Genomic DNA, 18,141 nt, shown 5'->3' with positions numbered 1-18,141 from the left:
TTGCACCCCTTTCCTCTTCTGGAGTTGCAGGAGAAGTGGAGATTAGGCCTTCTCCAGGGAGGAGCTCTATTGAATGGGTGGTGTGGGCAGCCTAGAAGGCATCCATATGTCTGCCAAGCCTCCCTAAGGTGGAGGAGATACCCATTAATTTTGTGAGCATAGGTTTTGTGGGACATGTTTCAGGTAGACATTCAAAATCCCACTTACATTTTTGGAAATCTACTTCACTCGGTGTCCCAGCTTTCCTGGAACCCCAACCAGGCCTGCTTGAGACATTTTAGCAAGGCCTCTCTCTCTCTTTCTAGGCTGCTCTCTGCTGTCTAATCAATTATCTTCCTAGCTAGTCCTTCTCAAAGGTGAGAACTCATTACGCATATTCATAAATCACAGTGCCCAGACCTGACACTGATTGATGTAATCATCTCTTGCTCACTCCCTTTCTCCATGGGGCCAGGATAGAAGAAGTGTCACAGGAAGGAGACGGCAGGAGAATGCTTCCAAGTTGTCAAACTAACTTCTATCTGGGCCTGTTAGAAAACAGCTCTCAGAGTTAAGCAAGCCATGTAATGCTTGCCATTCATTGCAGCCAAAGTGCCTATCACAGGCTTTTGATAAGGCAAGGGAAAGCGTCTCTGAACTAAAAAAAATACCAGTCAGTTGTCTTCAGCACACTGCTTCCTCTCAGCATACTGAATTAACCATTTTGCAGACAAACAGAAAGTGGTATGGAAAAGATGATTTCAAAACAAAACAAAATAACTTTTCCACAATCTCAAATCAGAACATACCTTAAAGATAAAAATGAAACCTTTCATGTTAGCTTATGGGCTTGCTTTTATGCTTCTGGGATAGTTCAACTCATTTTATCCCAGTAGAAAGAATACATCCTGTCACAGTACTTGATCATGTAAATCACAATATTAATGTTACAGTCTCTAATACAATAACACGATTACCATCCTTAATATTTAATCTGAAGCTGTTTTCTTTGGATAAATTGGGCAAACTTTAAAAAAGAAAAATAAATCTTGAATTAAATAAGTTATTGCTTCAGTGATTTGCAGGCTAATGGTCTCATTTTGACTGTTCCTGTAGGGTTTCAGGATATTAATATATCTCTTATCTGTGATGATATATGTTTTCCAAAGTATACTCAGGCATGGCAATTTTCAAAATGCAATTCAGACTATGCAGCTTAGCTGCATGGCTAATATTTACATGTTTAAAATACTCCTGTTTTATAACTGATCAGAAATATGAGTGAAGTAAAACAATAATACAATCTGCCCTGGAAGCCATAACAAGATACAAATCAAAGTGAGCCCTGCTCAAATACTTTTGAAAGGATCTTCCCTGTTAACAAATGGATCTGAGAAAATTAAGGTTTATACCCGGATTGCATTTTATCTAAGAAATCAAATAAATATATCAGAGGTTCTTATTTTATATAGGTTTGAATATAAAGCAGAATAATGAAGAACATGACCTTTTAAATATTCATTTAGATATTAACCCTTTAACAAAATAGTCTCAATCTGCAGGATGGGGAAGAGGATATGCTGCCATTTGGGTTTTTAGGAAGCTGGTATTTAAAAGTCTGGTATATAATCAAGACAAAATCTTTCATTAAATGCTGAAATGGAAACAAAGCAACAATGGCTGCTTGCTAACTATGAATGTCCAACAGGCTCTTTACTATTCAGCAAATGGAAGATATTAAACAACATTTTGCTTAAAGGTACATTGAAGTCATTTCCATTAGGACATGGTGTCATTCACTTATTCACGTGTTAAGTGGCTGTCCTTGTGGCTAATGAGTAATAATCAACAGTGACTCCACTTTATTCTTTTGCTTCCAGCAATGTTAACTACTCTGATGGAGTCTCTTTGCTGGCACACTAGAGAATATGGTTAAAAAGTGCTACAGGACATTCTCAGCAGAGAGCAGCCGCATACAAACACACTGGAAATAGCACTTTTATTAGTCTATTCTATTAGGAGCTTTGTTCTTGTTCTTCTAGGCAAGTCACATGGAAAGCTCTGATATTCATTTGAAGATGTTTTATGCTTTAAATACCCAAGATTCTAAACCTGAGAGTCAGTTTGGTTATTGCTGTGAACCACCTGCTTTATAAAATATTGGCCACCTGCTTTATAAAAATCAAAGGTATGTTACAGTCCATTTGCGAGATTCTAGATACAATTATTCACACAGATGTTCAGCAGAGGAGTGATTTAGGACAAAACCTTTTCTGCAAAAATTTAGTTTGACATAGATTGTATAAAATAACGTAACACTGCTACCACTTAATTAATCCATTTCATTAATCTTAGCAGTTATGAGAGGAAAAAAAACCTATATATTAATATAGTTTATTAACTTACTTATGATTGTTCCATTGCTTACACTGGAGCCTGTAGCTGAGTTGTCTGCTGTGTCAATTCCTAAAGTTTGAAAGGTATAAATGAATCATTCTTGGTCATGATTAAGCTTAAATTAGAAATAAAATATGTCAATCAATCTGGCTGGAAATGTTCCTGCTGTCTAAATTGGTTATGCAAAGCACTCTAAGGTGTATAGGCATGATCAATTAGGTCAAGGGATGTGAGGGCACTCCTAGCCATAACGGTGTGTCACTTGGATTCCTCATTATTTTTAGCAGTTGTGGAAATGCATGTCAGTAGGCCAGCTAGCCAGTCTGGAATAAAATTACTTACTAGCTGTGTATGAAACTATAGTTCCAATATATTAACATCTTACCACTAAATTTATTTTCAAGCAGAACAATGAAAAAGGACTATGGTCATCTCTGTAGAAAATATGTGAGCCGAGCCACTGAATTGAATTCTTCAATAATTACTAGTGTAAGCACACCGAAAATACACAATAATTGACACACTTAATCCATAGCTGTCTGCATAAATGATCCTACATACTCCTGCGAGCGCCTTAGGAAACAGTTAATTTAACTGTATGTGTAAAATGAAATTAGGTATAAACAGTAAGCTCCTTCGTACTCTGATTTGCTTCCATTAATAAGTGATTAGTCCCTTGCCCCAGTAATTTAATATGAACATGCGTTTAAGAAATGCTGTAGAAGAGCAGTGTTAGAGTGTATCTGCTCATATGGAAGACATGTACAAAGCATTATTGAAAGAGACTGTCAGGAAATGTAGGCTCAACATTTAGGTTTTGTTTAATAAATTAAATGAGTAACCTAATATTAATAGAAATAGTTTCATGACAGTTAAAAACAAAAATTCAATGGAAACAAGGTTTGGGCCAAAGACAGTTTTCATGTTATATCCACTGACGTCAACGGGTCTGATTTCTTGAGTAAGGTGACAAAGATGTGACCCTTTGGTTTTAAACTTTTCCCTGCAGTATTTGTACCCACAACATTGCAGCCTTATGCTAGTACGTGAGAAACTGGAAGCAAAACTGGTTAGAATGAAACAGGCTAGTCTGTTTTCACAGTGCAAAAAGTAAGCTGCATAAATGGAGAAATCTAAATTAAATTTTAAAATTCATTCACTTATCATAATCTAAGGTATAATTTGTAGTACGGGTACAGAGGGCATTTTTGTAATGTATTATTTTTTAACTTGACATTGTCCCTCTAAGAAAAAGAATATGGGGCTAATATTTTCTTCATTGCAAACAAAATGCAGTTAAACCTTGTGGATTAATATATTTAATCTGGTAAGAATGTCCCATTCTTTTCTTTTGGATATCAAAATGGAGCCATCATCAGTCAGTTAGTTAAATAGGAGAGTCTGGAGAGTAAGTAAATGGAAGAGCTTTCAAATACAGGGCTAAAAATGCCCAATGAATGTGTAGGGGGCTCCAATAAAAAGATTTTGACTTGTGTTTTCACCCCTTTCCCAGTTTACTCATTGTTTACTGACACCTCTATGGACAGCGTATTCAGGCAATGCCCGCCCAAGCCCTGGGATGTAAAAATGTCATCTCTATTGTGCTGCTGGTCTCGCTTTGATGCTGCCGCAGCCCTTTGTGTGCACTTCTAAATCCCTTTATAAGGCTATCCTGATTGTCCATACTGAACATCACCACAAAAGCTTGTCTTATTGAGAAAATAAAGTCAGTGAGGAGCCAAATGAAGGGAGAGTGGGCCTTTGCTGTAAAAAGCCTACTATTCACATGCAGTAATAATTTTTTTTCACTCAAACAGTGTAAGATTTGGCTTGAAGCACGAACAAACACGGACAACCTCATAAAAAGGCACTTTTAAACAGACTCCTCTCAACTCTTATTTAAATTATTATTTATTTGGAAAGATGGTCTCAGGCCGTGGACAAAAATGAAATTGTTTCGACAGTGTTTATGGAAGAAGTGCAAAACAATCAGATTAATTGTGCTATGATTGTTTTATCCCAGCAGTTTAGTAAAATACATATCAGGCAAGCTACTCAAGTTAAGTTTGGTGATTCTGGGGGAAAAAAAAAAAAAAAAGGTGGCTAATGGCATGTTAAAGGAAGCAAAAAGGATAGGTTTGTCATTTATTATGTGAGAACAGATTTCAGCAAACCTTTTGAAAGAAGAAACCAAGGTTGGGGGAATCTCTCTCTCTCTCTCTTTTATTTTTTTAACCTCTAGCAGCTCTTCTGATTCTTAATGCTATTCTAATTTTTTTTTTTTAACTGAATGTTAGTGGGCAGGATGGAGACAAAGGCTGGATAAGGTCTTATTCTTTAGGAATAGGCCAGCAGAATGGGAGGACAGTGATTTCATGGCTTTTGTTACTGAGGTTAGGGAACTGAATTCTCTCACTGAATTAGAATAGTAACAAGTGGGACTGGGGATCTCTAGGGCTTTTGTAGTGCACTCATCTGAGAGATTGCGCTTTTCTCAGCCCTTCAGATTTATTTTGCCAAAGTTACAGGGCAATTATGGAAATGCGCCCTTTGAAGCTAGGCCGATTTTTCTTTATTTTCTTTTTCCCCCGACAAAGCAAAGCTTCCCTTGCCTCCTTTTTTCGGCAAGTCGGCAATCATTAGACAGTGGGGTTGTAAGTGGTGATTCGAACATTCTTTTGAATAAGTGATAAAAAGTTTTAATAAAAATATGTTAAAAAATAGACTTTGAAGGTTTTTGAGAAGGAAGTGTAAAATAACAGCAAGGGAATGCCATCCTAGAAATGGCTTTGTGTATGCAATGTGTTGGTACATAGAATCTCGCCTATGAAAAGAGCCTTAGTGAACTCAGACTGCAGATGACTGGCAGGCATGTAGTATGTTTGGCTAACTGATTGTCTCAGCTGTCTTAGGTTCCTGCCACGCCAGTATAGTTGTCAGCTTCACAAATTTAGCAGGATAAGTGCTTTGCTCCTTTTACCTCACATCTCGGTAACAAGAGGCCCAAAATAAACAGAATTATACTTTCTCAGCTTTGTACATTATTTATCATTGCAGTTCAGAATCTCAGTGCTGCATGTGAACTAATAAGACATATTTTTTTCCTTCACTTGATACATTAATGTTAAGAAAATGTGTCTGAAACCAGATGGCAAGATCTGGAGCTGGAAAGTGCATGAGACAGATTGTTTTTACTCCCAGAAGCTCAGTTTTATATCTCTGTGTTCAGCTTGTATTCTGTTTGTTTCTTTATTTCTATTGGATTACTCTGCTCTTGCAAGATAAATGATCATTTTTCAGGGCCATTTAACAAATGCTATGGGCCAAATTCAGACTTAGTTTAAGTAGGTATGGTTCCACTGACTTCAGTGGAAGTTGCACCTGCTTACACCAAATCTGACTGTGGCCTGACATACAGACTTTATGTCAGCTAGGAAATACATGTGAGCACAAAGGTTTCTAGTGTGATTGCTTGTTGTTTGCTTTTGTAATTTGTGGGTGAATATCTTTCTCCTCTTTACATATTTTTTTTACATAGTACCACAGCCAAATTTAAACCTGTAAAACTGATAACAGAATTTGTCACTGGGGATTCACTGTTTGAAAAATTTGCAGTAGAAAGCTCCTAAATACATAACCATTTGACAGCATGCAAGAAAGGCTTGAACTACCTATGGGAGTGGATTTGCAATAAAATAATAATAATATTGGCCTCAATCATTCTACTTGCTTCTGTGGAGTTGTTGCTATGGCAGATTTCTCATGGTGGGTGCAAATAAAGGAGGAATGCTGCATCTGTGGCATTGATCCTCTAACACAAAGGCCTCTGAAAAAGAACTTCATGTGAACTGGGCTCAATGGTGTTTTAGAGGGGGTAGAATAGGGAGGAGACACTATCTTTGGCATTTTTCCTCTTCCCATCTGCCCCTCATGCCCAAAGTCTTCTCTGAGCTTTAGCAAAAATGCTAAGGGCCCACTCCTGCAGCCCATACTCACCTGTATAGTTTCATTGATTTTAGTGGGACAAGTCACATATTTAAGGGCCGCAAAATTAGGCACCAGAATATACCAAATTAGCATAGTCAACTTCTCCAAATAATTCCAAGAGCTGCAGCAAAACAAACATAAGAAGCAGCACCGTGCCATAGAATGTTATGAGAGATAGACCCATCTGCTAAGTCTGGGGGTATTTGGGTCCTATTGTAAAGCAAAGATGTGCTTGATGTGGTATTTTAGTTTAATTTGTTCTGAAGAGTGGGCCAGTTATAGGATGCAAGTCTAGAGGTAGGTGTGGATACAAAACTCATGAAGTGTGGATGAGTTCAGATCTGGTGTTTTAGTTCAGGAGTCTCTTTAATTGTAATATAGATTTGTCAAATTTAAAAGAAAGGAAAATGTGCTCAAATATCAAGAAACCTGCTAATAGTTAAGCAAGTAGGGTGTGGAATTGTCTCCCAAGGAAAATGGTGGAAGCCTCTCGGTCTGGTTGGGACACACCACTACTAAACATGCGCTGGGGAATAATCCTGTTTCTGCAATCCTGCCTTGGCCGGGAAATTATCTAGATGATTTGATGGGGCTTTTTTCTGTCTTCTATGATTGTTATGTTTTCAACCAACCCGACACTAAACAACATAAACCAAACAGAGTGCACAAACACCGTGAGATCAAAGAATGTCACAGACCTACTCTCGTGATCAGTGAGGGATGGAATCAGTCCAGAGTTGCTGCCCCAAGATGGCGACACCCTGCATATGTTGTCTTTAGATCATATTATATTTTGAAATGATTATCATGTTCAACCGCCCACTGATCACAATTGCCACAGTGGAACACAGGTCAGTAACTGGTTCTTCAGGGATTCTGGCTCCATATTGGTTTAGGCTTTAAATAGTAATAGTAAAAGACCTTGAACATACTTACTAATGAAGTTGACAGAGCATGGGGGTTTGCCAGCTCTCCTAGTTGAAGCCCCTCGAGCAGTCATGCGTCTGTGTTCTGCAATAGCTCCAGCCTGCAGGTGATTTTCAATGGTGCACATTATGGTAATCTGGCCTTGAGGCCACAAAGACATAGATCACCATGACAGGGTTCTGTGCCTGGAAGTAAAGGTCACAAATTTTGAATACTTTGGAATTTTTTTTAAAAAGCCACTTTTGATGATTGCTTTAATAAATAAAGAAACAAAAGCGTTCCATGTTAAGATTGCTGTCAGAAATGACCCTCAGGATGCAATCCTCAGTTTGCTTGGGTTAAATCCCACCGATACATATGGCAGCCATCAAGCGATGAGCTCTTCCAGATGTCTTGTCCCACAATGAATATTTCCACATTGTCTGGGTTGAGTTTTACCTGCTTGTCTGGTATCCATTCTGCCATAGAAGTGAAGTAGCAGCTTAGTGCTGAGATAGTCAGTGCCTGCCTAGAGCAGTAGGGAGATAGGTATTAGCAGCAGATGTATGCCACCTAAGATGATGATGTCTATTAGCTCTGTGAGTGAACTTCAAATAGGTGTATCAATTATCTGACCATATGTAAGAAATGTACAAGCTATAAGGATTGTAACCATTTATCGAGCAAGAAAGCAGCAGTACACAAGAATTGTTTGATTCCTAGTGCAACCTGTTCATGCCGAAGCTTCTAATTCTATCGTCTTCTGCTACAAAACCACCATGCTCACTGCTAGCTGTACCATGCATGCGCTCTCTCTCTGGGAAGAAAAATTGACACATTTCATGTATGTTAAGAGGAGAAAAATCCACTTCAGACTTCCAAGGCTGGAACTGCCTGTGCAACAAGGTCACTAAACATTAAGGGCCTGCTGCATACAAAAGTAGAGCGAAAGGGGCAAAGAGCTTCTCCATTACTCCTCTGAGTGATCTACTGCAAGGGAAGAAGGCACTGTCAGTAGGTAGATGGGAGGATTAGGGAATTTCCCAGGCATTACATTAGTTTTAATCTAGTGAAACTCCATTGACTTCAGTTAAGGTAAACTGGTGTAAAATTAAGATAAGGTAGTTCTCTACAGTCTTGGAGCTTTGTTTTAAAAATACAGGTGAAGGACAAATGTCTGGCATTGCTCTTTTGGGACACTGTGAAGGTTCCAACCTATTCTAGCATTGCTCACAACCATTAGTTCAAGAGTATATCTGGAAGAAGTAAGTATGAAAATCTGATATGGAAGCAGGACCTATTAGTGGCTAATATGTTAGAGCACTTGTTTGACTATATTTGATCCTTAAGCAAAGTTTAGCTTTAATATGGGCACTCAATTAAAAAAATACAGTGAAAAATGTTTTCTTTAAAACATCCTTCCCTTTTCCTCTCCAGTGTACTTGTGCGTTAGTTTCCTCTCATCTCCTGCTAATGGACCAAAAATGTGTTTGCAGTGTTATAGAAATCTGGGTTGGAGAATAATAAATTAGATGGGAGAGTACAGTTCCACTATTTTATTGTCTAAATTATATGAAAATTGGCCTTATGCAAGGAGTAAGTCCTCATAGAACAGGCCTTTAGGCTTTTGGTTTAATTATCATAAGGTTCCGTTTAATTAAACTTATTAAATGAGTTGGTGTAAGAACAGGACTATCGTTTTGCAGACATTTTCTGTGAAGAGAAAATGTTTACACACTGGAAAAGAAAAGAAACTTTGTTCTAGAGTAGCTTTCAATTTCAGCGTGTTTGGGACAAGAATTACCCATTTTTTTCCTCTAAAGCCTTGTGGTGGTGGTGGTGGTGCTTTCTCCTGGCTTATTAGCCAGGATGGGAGGGCTTCAGGTGTTCTAATGCATATGAAATCCACTTCCTCACCATTTAGCCTGTAAGTGAGAGAAGCCTCTTTGCAGCTGCTATTTCAGTTTATGGCCTGGAATAGCTATTGCAGCCCCTCTCTGTCACGGGATGTGAGGCTCAGTCGATCCATATAAACGCACATCCTGCTCGCTCTCACAGCCTGCTTCTGGCCTCTCTCCATAGTGGCCACCCACATAGCCCATGCAGGGTTGGTACTGAGACCCTCTCTAGGGTACATGGTTGCTCCACAGGCTCTGTGTGGGGCATAAGTGTTGTGGAGGGTCATGTACTGATCAACTTCTCCCATAGTGTTCGTGCAGGTTCAAACCTTTATTTATTGAATCAATGTGAAGGGGCTCCATAGCACGTGCTTTAGCTTTGTTAACTTTTAGGAAATAACATATGAAACATTTATTGAATAAATACCTGTTATTTCTTATTTATTATATAATATTTAAATTTCATAGGTGTCACACCTGCCAGGAAAGGCTTCTTGGTACCATTCACTTAGATACAATGTTGTGAAGGAGCAATACATAACAGACCTTCTTGTACTGCACTTAATTGCTTTCATTTTAGAACGAATAATTACGCAAAATTGTGCAAAAGAGATGCTGTAAGGACAGGCGGGAAGGTGATTAAGTGGCGGGAGTGGTTTTTTTCCTGCTCAGAACTAATAAATATGTTTAAGAACAAATAGGTAGAAGGAGAAAGTACACATGACTAATGTTGATAGAAAGTCTTAGCTGCTTAATGAATTTGAGAAATTGGTTGAGAATGGTTAATCTGTGTGATAATATGACCCTCAAGGTTAGTTAGATCTGTGGTGAAGTTTTATCCTCCTGGCTACTTAGAAAGTTTCCTGAGATTCAAACCGAATTCTTATAAGGAAAAAATATTGACAGTTTGAAGAGTGTATGCAATTTTGTTCTTCTTTAAATGTTGAAATTATATAAAAAATAGAAGAAGTGAGGAAAAGCAAGCACCACGTCTATGCATTGCTAATTATAATGATGATGGTGATAATCTTTCATAACTTTTGAATAAACTACTGTGCAAGTTCTGATTTATTATAGAATCATATACAGCTTTAGGTTAAAAAGGGTATTTCTTTACAACAATATTTGATTTTAGATGTGACTGCATGCTAAATTAAACCCTGCGCATGTGCTGAAAGGCAAACACAGCATCTGAGTATTTTCTTTGTTCAGTCAGGCATTCCTTACACACCCTTGACAAAAATTTCATGGGAAAAATCACCAAGCACCCACATAACTGTTTTTATAGAGTTGAGTTGTAAAGTGCTTAGTAATTGCAAGCCTGATCAGCATGCTATGAAGAGAGTAAATGGTGAGGTAGCTAAAAATAGATATGAGAGCTCAAAAAAATGTTACTGTAGACAGAGTGATGTGTTACCATATGGGAGACCTCAAATATGGTGTGACCATGAAATTCCTCCTTCCTGAGCCAATGGACATTAGTTTGGTTGTAGAGGGAATATATGTGTGGGAAGGGAAAATTAGAGGATGCTATGCCATGCTCTTGGGGCACTCCATGCTGGGTGCACCTTGGAGGAAGGTGGGAAGTAAAAGGAAAAATTGCATTGCAGAATGTAATTTTTTATATCCATCAGACCAAAATCAGAGAAGCAGGTTCTAAATGAGATAGTACAACAGACTAGTTCTACTTGTAACATTTATATAAAATATGTAAAGAAAAACAAAGGAAAATTAAATTTAAAAAAAAGATTCACAGAGCACTATAACAATACCATTGCTAGCAGGCATTTTGTAGTTCCACAACTGTTTAAAAATAGAGTTGATGGATCAGGGTCTTTAATATATGGCACTAGAATAAGGAACAAGTTAAGAAGGTCTTTGTCTGAAAGATTTTAGAAACTTACAGGCATGCTAGTTAACTGCAAAATTGTATTAGTTATTCCACTTGACTTTTGTTGTAGAGATGCATCTAGGAAAGCTGTGTGACCTGATACAGATACAGCTCTGAGCACTAGCCAACATAAGGTGATGGCTCGTGGCTTTGTATTTGCTATTATGAAAGCTGGAATATTTATTTTTGATGATTTTATTAAAATGTTGATAACACTGATAGAAATAAATTTGATCAGCAATGACAGAAATGCAAGGAAGATCGTAGAATAAGATCTAAGTATATAGGAGAGAGATCAAAAAAGACATCACAGAATTTAACAACAACCTGTTCTGGGATACCTACGAGAGACACTGAAGCTTCAAAAAGATAAGAAGAAAGCTGATGGTGGGGGTGACAGAAGATGCTCCTCTCCAGGACAATGATGGAACAGTAATTATAGACAAAGATGACATGTGATGGAGAGTTTTACCCTCAAACACAGGAATGGATCTAGGCAAACATGTAACAACATACTCTATGATAGCGGGAATGGGAAATGAAATGAAAGGTGAAATATATCTTCCAACTGAGCAATAACTTCACATCCTTATAGTATCAGAAACGATATGGGAATCTAATAACAACAGATAAGCTAACAAATGTGTCCCCAGTAGAAAGACAAAAAGAGCATCCCTAAGACAGAAAGAACCCTTTCTCAACAATGCATTCTCATTGTTCATAAAAAGCTGCCAAAGGACACTTAAGCCTTCTGCATGTAATCTGGGGTTAGGCCCAGAAGGGGCTTCTTTCAAGATGACCTACTGAAAGCTTTCTAGAATATCAAAAGATCAGAGGACTGGATGTTCCCTCCAATGAGTCATAGAAGTGGTATTTATTTCAGTAGATACTGCATATATTTAAGAGTGCCCATTTTAGACTCTATGTGCCATAAAACAAAAGAATGTCACATAAAAAATTTAACCTACATCTGCTCCTCCCCACAGGGCCAGAAATAATGAACAATTGTTGAAATCAAAACCCTTTACCACAAACACCAGCTCTTACTGTCACAAAGACTGGAAAAAGGTCAGCAACATGAGCGTCTCTGACCACGGTTACAAAGTTGAAGGCCTCTCATGGAGAATGCCCTGCTGGCAGCTTCATCTCTTTTAAACTGAGCGGGCTTGAGCGTCTCTAGTGACCACTGCTTTGGTCTTGTGGAACTGGGGGGGAAAGTGGTCAAGCACGAGAGTTTCAAATGTGAGTTGTATGTTTTTATTCTGAATAGTACACTAAAGGATGGCTGGAAGTGAGATCAGGGAAGTCAAGAGCCTAACAGAAACTATATGGTTATAGTGCCCGAACACTGGCTCTTGCTACAAGGACAGTCTGCTCTGCTTTACTACCGCAATGCAAAAACAGTTAGTTTTTGTTTTGTTCAAAACAGAAGTAAAGCAAAGCAAGGACACTGCATTCCACGTTTGGTAAGGGATTGGAGCCGGTCCCAATTAAGACACTTTGTAGCTTTAATGTCAGCATCTATGCTTCCAGGGATTGCTCTTGTAGTAATACTTTCATCCAAGAATGGCGCAATTAAGTTATGAAATAATAGCCCATTTCAAACATCACAGGAAAAGTCACAATTTTAATTAGGCTACTCAACAAACATGCATGATCAAGCTTAGCTGTATGATGTTCACATACCATTAAAACATTTCTAGTTCATTAGGATATAATTTTTTATTTAACTATCTTGTGCCTACATTGTCCTGTAGAGAATAAGAAATCACATGCAATCTCCACACACAAACATGCAAGGCACTTTATTATTTCTATTACAGTATCACCTATGGGACCCCATTGTGCTAGGCTAAACACATAACACTTTTTTTATATTGCGCAAAGCTAGCCAACAAGATCATAGCAGAGTGTAAATGCCTCCGTACCCCCCAATCACTGTGTCACTCTGAGTCCTGTAGTACCCTCATCCCTTTCAGATACTGCTCTATGAAAAAAATAACAGTGTCCTACCATCAGATCCCTATAGTTTACATATGACACCGCCATAGAGTTAGTTGAGACAGGAAATACTATAGCAATACTGGGCCTACTCTCGCTCTCTCTCTCTCTCGCGCTCTCTCTCTCACACACCCCCCCCCCACACACACACACTTACTAAAAGATCAAAAGCATAAACTAGACAAATGAGTGAAAGTGAACTCAAACACTAGGATCATGCCCAAGCATGCAAAAAAAAAAAAAAAATAGAAAAGAAAAGAAACAGAAATTAGTATGGTATACGGAACTTCAGCCAGATGTTCAAATAGAAACAAGAGGAAATAAGTCAGGAGGAAAACCATGCAAAGCTGGCTTGAGAACATGCAGGAATATGAGAAAAATTGTGAAGAACAATTTCCCATTTAGCCTGAAGCAGAAATAGGGCCTGATTCTGATCCCATTGAAGACATTAGTCCAATCGGCTTCCCTGGGAGCCCCATCAGGCTCAGTTAACAGCTCATTTTCTGTACCAATAAATGAATTAAATAAAAACAGAAATTGGCCATCGGAGGGACACATATCCCAAGCCTTCTCCCATTGAAGTTAATTACAAAATTCCCATTGACTTAAGTAGTGCCAGACTATGCCCACAATGTTTAATATGTTGGCTAAGGCTGCACTTTTCTCTCTGCTCTCGGGTGATTTTTTTTTTTCATGCTTTAAAAAAAAATATTTGTGATTTTAACATATTGGGATTTATGCAAATTACGGTATGATCATAAACACATGAACAAATGTCTGTGATGGCCTTGTGGGCTGCAGTGTTTTGCATGGGAAAACTGATGTAAAGTGTTTAGGCGCAAATCTGTTGTGGCACAAGAGCCCCCCGCCCCATCAATGCATTCTCAATCATACTTTTAATTTCTCAAAAGGTCATGACGTTCTTTGGCCTATCCCACATTGCAATCAATAGAAGTTAGGAGCCTAAATACCTTTGAGGATTTGGGCCTTCCTACATGAGTAAAGCAAGCAGAATTTGACAGCTTTGGGTGGAAGTGAGCATTAACCTATAAGGGACATTTATCCAACAGTGGATTGATAGAAATTGCTACCGATGGTGACGCTGATGCAGATGAGCATTACTGTATACCGTGATTAGTTTGTACACACCTCAGAATACAAAGAAATAATTAACAGGAGAACCAGTGTTTCTCAAATATTTATAGTGGTATCGAATTAATTGCTGGACTCGCAATAGAAAAAAACAACTTAAAAATGTAAACTAACAAATTTTCTGTTTCACTGCAGCCTGTGTGATCCTGAAAGTTACCCTCAAAAAAAAACCCAATCAGCCTCCACTGCATCTGCAATTGACTTGTGAGTCTCAACAGAGAAGACAAGGAACAAATACGGACAAACATCTCACCTTGCTAGGGTATGGTCCCTGCAGAAAAAGGTTGTGACACATTCCCAAAGTGGTGGGAGAAAATTTGTGCAGTCACTGCCCATGCTGTAACTAGCATGAATAGGACTTCAGCCTCTGGAGTTTTCAGTCTGCTGATTTACATCCACTAACTCCTCTGACATCTTTGCAGAGCAGTGGGTGTTGTCCAGAGTTCCCCGCACAGTGGCCCACTCTGAAACCCTAGCTTTGACACTATGATGTGCACACAAGCGCTTTCTTTTTATCCAGTCTTTGTTCCCAGTTTTTAGTTGATCCCATGTTTCTTTTGGCCCTTTCCCACTGCTGAAGGGGAAATCTTTGTTCTTTTTAGAGACAAAGCCCTCTCCCCCCTATCCCCCACCCCTTTCAGGACACTGCCCATAGCTCTGTGCTCAATGTACCCTTCTGGTTCCCCTTTATTGTCCCTCTGACCTCTCTCCTGTCCCTGCACATTTCATTTGTCCTCTGCACTTAGGGAATGTCTTTCACTAAAGAGTTACCTTGGGCTCTCACTTGGGTTTTGCCCCTAACCCCCATCCCATTCACACCAAAACCTCTGACTCAGATTGGATGGTGCATTCAACCCAAGCTAGCTGACTTGTTTGGGGCTGTAGGGTGAAGCCTCAGTGAGTCTTTCAATCAAGCTAGCGACCCACCCACTTTGCAATGAGGACACAGGCTAAACCACGCGCGTGCTGATAGTCCTCCACCACAATTGCCCCTGTGTGCCCAGACAGACAAGTTCTTCCACAATTCCCGGGGAAAGCATCTTAGAGCAGTTCAGCTTACTGCAGCACAAAGGGCATGAGATATTCCCCCAGAAATTCTAGCAACATGCACAGATGAATGCAGCATTAGTGAGGACACAGTAACTCAAGTATGGCTCTGGTAGCTCACATCAGGGCAGTGCTAACCCTGGTGCTTAGAGTTCGGTGCTGTTCACCCAAGTGAATCCTGCAGTTAAGACACATCCTTAATTGCTACCTGCCTCTTTGTGGTCCCTACCCTCTCATGAAGGGAAGCCATGGCTGTTTTTGAGGTGGGACCTTTTGGAATTCCTACTCCTTCTGCAGAAATTTAACAGACCGACGCTTTAAAATAACTCATTCAAATAACTATTTAAAAATATTTAAAATAAATTGGATAAAAATCATTAAAATAATTGTTCAGTGTATTTTCCCTCTCCACTGGATTGGAAAATCTTCTGGAATAATGTTTCCATCTCCTTAAAGTGAATCCACTTAGAGCGAATTCAGTTATACTTAACGCTCTTCACAGTGGAAAGGAATGAAAAGCCATGGGTTGTTTCAGAGAACTGCAGTGTGCAAAGTGAGATTCCAGTGATCCGCCACATAAAATGAAATTGTTCTTTAAAAAAAAAAGAACAAAAGTGACTAATTTTCTCAAAGAAGGTTCTGTTTCTTTTTGATTAAATATAATTTTTTAATGTAATAATATTAAAAGTCTGGAAGTTTTTCTATATACTTAAAAAGAATTCTGAAACCGTCTTTACACCATTTTGAAAGAAAACAGTAATTTTCTGACCTATATCATAACATCCACTTCATTATAGTTTACAGCTGAGTGTACAGCCAGGCCTAGGCAACATTATTACAAAGAAGCACTATTTACATTGCTTAAAAATAATTTCTTTTCAAAGTTTAGTGTAAGCAAACAGTTTTGAACTGAATGTGCCTCTCTGAATCTACCTTTCTTCTTATGTTGAGAAATTATTCGCAGTAACCTTGTCATTAGTTAGTTATGTTTGTGATATTAGATACATATGATGGCAATTATAGGCAGAACCTCAGCGGATCCTGGTAGTATATTCAGGCATACTACAGCTATTTTAAGCAGAGTTATACTTACTGCATCAAAGAATGTCACAGACAGAAGAAAATATGGTAACTGTTGCTTTAAATTATAGCGATCATTACTTCAAAAGGATATTCAATCAGAAACCACTGGAGATTAAAACTATTTACTTCATCTGACACTGAAAGGAAAGTCAGCAGTTTCAGCTTGTCATCTCTTAATTTTTTTGTATGAAAAAAAACGAAAAAACATTTGGTCTTTGAAAATTCAATTGGGAATTACCATGAGTCCAGAAGGAATATGCTGAAATAGCTCTCCTGTTTTGTTTTGACCTTTCCATGCCTGTCAGCCTCCTTAAGTGTTCCAAGTTCTTTGCAGGTTATTTTGCAGAAGCAACTGGGGAAAAAAATGTAGTGTTACTGTTTTGGCATAATGTATGCACAGCAATTTAACAACAGGTGGAGTTCTTCTTACTCACACAGACATGTTTTCTTCCTAAGCTGAAAAGGTAGAATAAATAAAGCCACAATCTTCTGAAGACAAAAATAAAATCATAGGCTTATGTACAAATTAGCTGGAGGGATCAGAGATCTTTTTCTAGTAACAGGAAAATACCATCTATCAGTAGAGAAGTTAAAGTAAGGAAGTTTCTACTCTAGTATTCTATTCAATGCAACATTTGTTTAGGTGGGTGTTGGCTGTTGGAAGGTCTGTAGAATTTGCAGAAGCTAATCTTAAATAAAGTAATAGCAATTTTACGTATATATCCCTTCTGTTCCTGCCCCTTGCCAATACACTTAGCATGCTGTGCAAACATGCATATTAAAGCATCATAAAAGCAAGAAAAGAAAAAAACTTAAAAAAGCTAATTGAAAAGAGCAAGAGCGTTAAAAAGGAAGGCGGGGCGGGTGTCCTACATAGGTGGAAACAGTGACCATCTTAAAATTTCTTAGAGAAAAATCATATTCTCAGCTGCAGACAAGGCACATATAGCGCAAATCAGGAATTAAGAGGGAAGTATGGGAGAATCCATGCCCAGTGCAGACTTGGAGAAGTTAGGTGGTACAGTATGAATACACATACAGTGCAGAGGTGGTCAATAAAGTACATAACATAAGAAGGAAACTTGGTAAGCGCATAAAGTGCTGAGTTAATAAGTATTTAAATAAATACTAATGTATAGTTTAATCTAACAATGTGCTCAAAGCACAGGTATGGAAGCCGCTTTGTGAGGCAAGAGCAGATGGGTTGATTCTAGATGTCAAGGGTGTTTATGCAAAATTCAAAGGTGGAATGTTTCTTCTGAACATTTCTACTTGGAACCAGGAGGCTCTGAAGCCACAGTCATCTCAATGATGCTTTTTCTTTTTTTTAAAATGAGCACCAAAAGTCATGTCAGCTTTGCAAACATTTGCCTGTTCAAACCTCTCCAATGCCGGACATTTGTTATTGATTCTTAACCCCAATGAATCTGTTTTAAGGCCCAAATCCCTCCCAAGGTACATAGGCCCAACACCCAAGCAGGGAACAAGGGCTCCTCTGGGGCTGGAGGGGGAAGGAACCTTTCCACCTATGGCATCCTAACTGCCTCACTCCAAATGGTCGTTGCTCACTGGGGTTCAGGGAGCCTCAGTAGAGTTGGGCTTCCTGGGATGCAGAAGATGTGCACCCTACACTGGTTCTCAGAGTCCTATCCTCCGCTAGGCGCAATGGAACTAGGCTGAGTCTCCTGTGAGAGGATGCTCTTCATCCATGGTGGTGTAAGGAGGGGGAGACAGAATTTATCCTGACCTCACAGGCAAGAGCACATGTGAGTACACCACCGTGTACCATAAACTTTTACA

This window comes from Emydura macquarii, unplaced genomic scaffold (assembly GCF_026122565.2).
Source record: "Emydura macquarii macquarii isolate MOO-44397 ecotype Brisbane River unplaced genomic scaffold, CSIRO-AGI_Emac_v2 contig_295, whole genome shotgun sequence".
NCBI lineage: Eukaryota > Metazoa > Chordata > Testudines > Chelidae > Emydura > Emydura macquarii.
Note: the sequence above shows the minus strand (reverse complement) of the source record.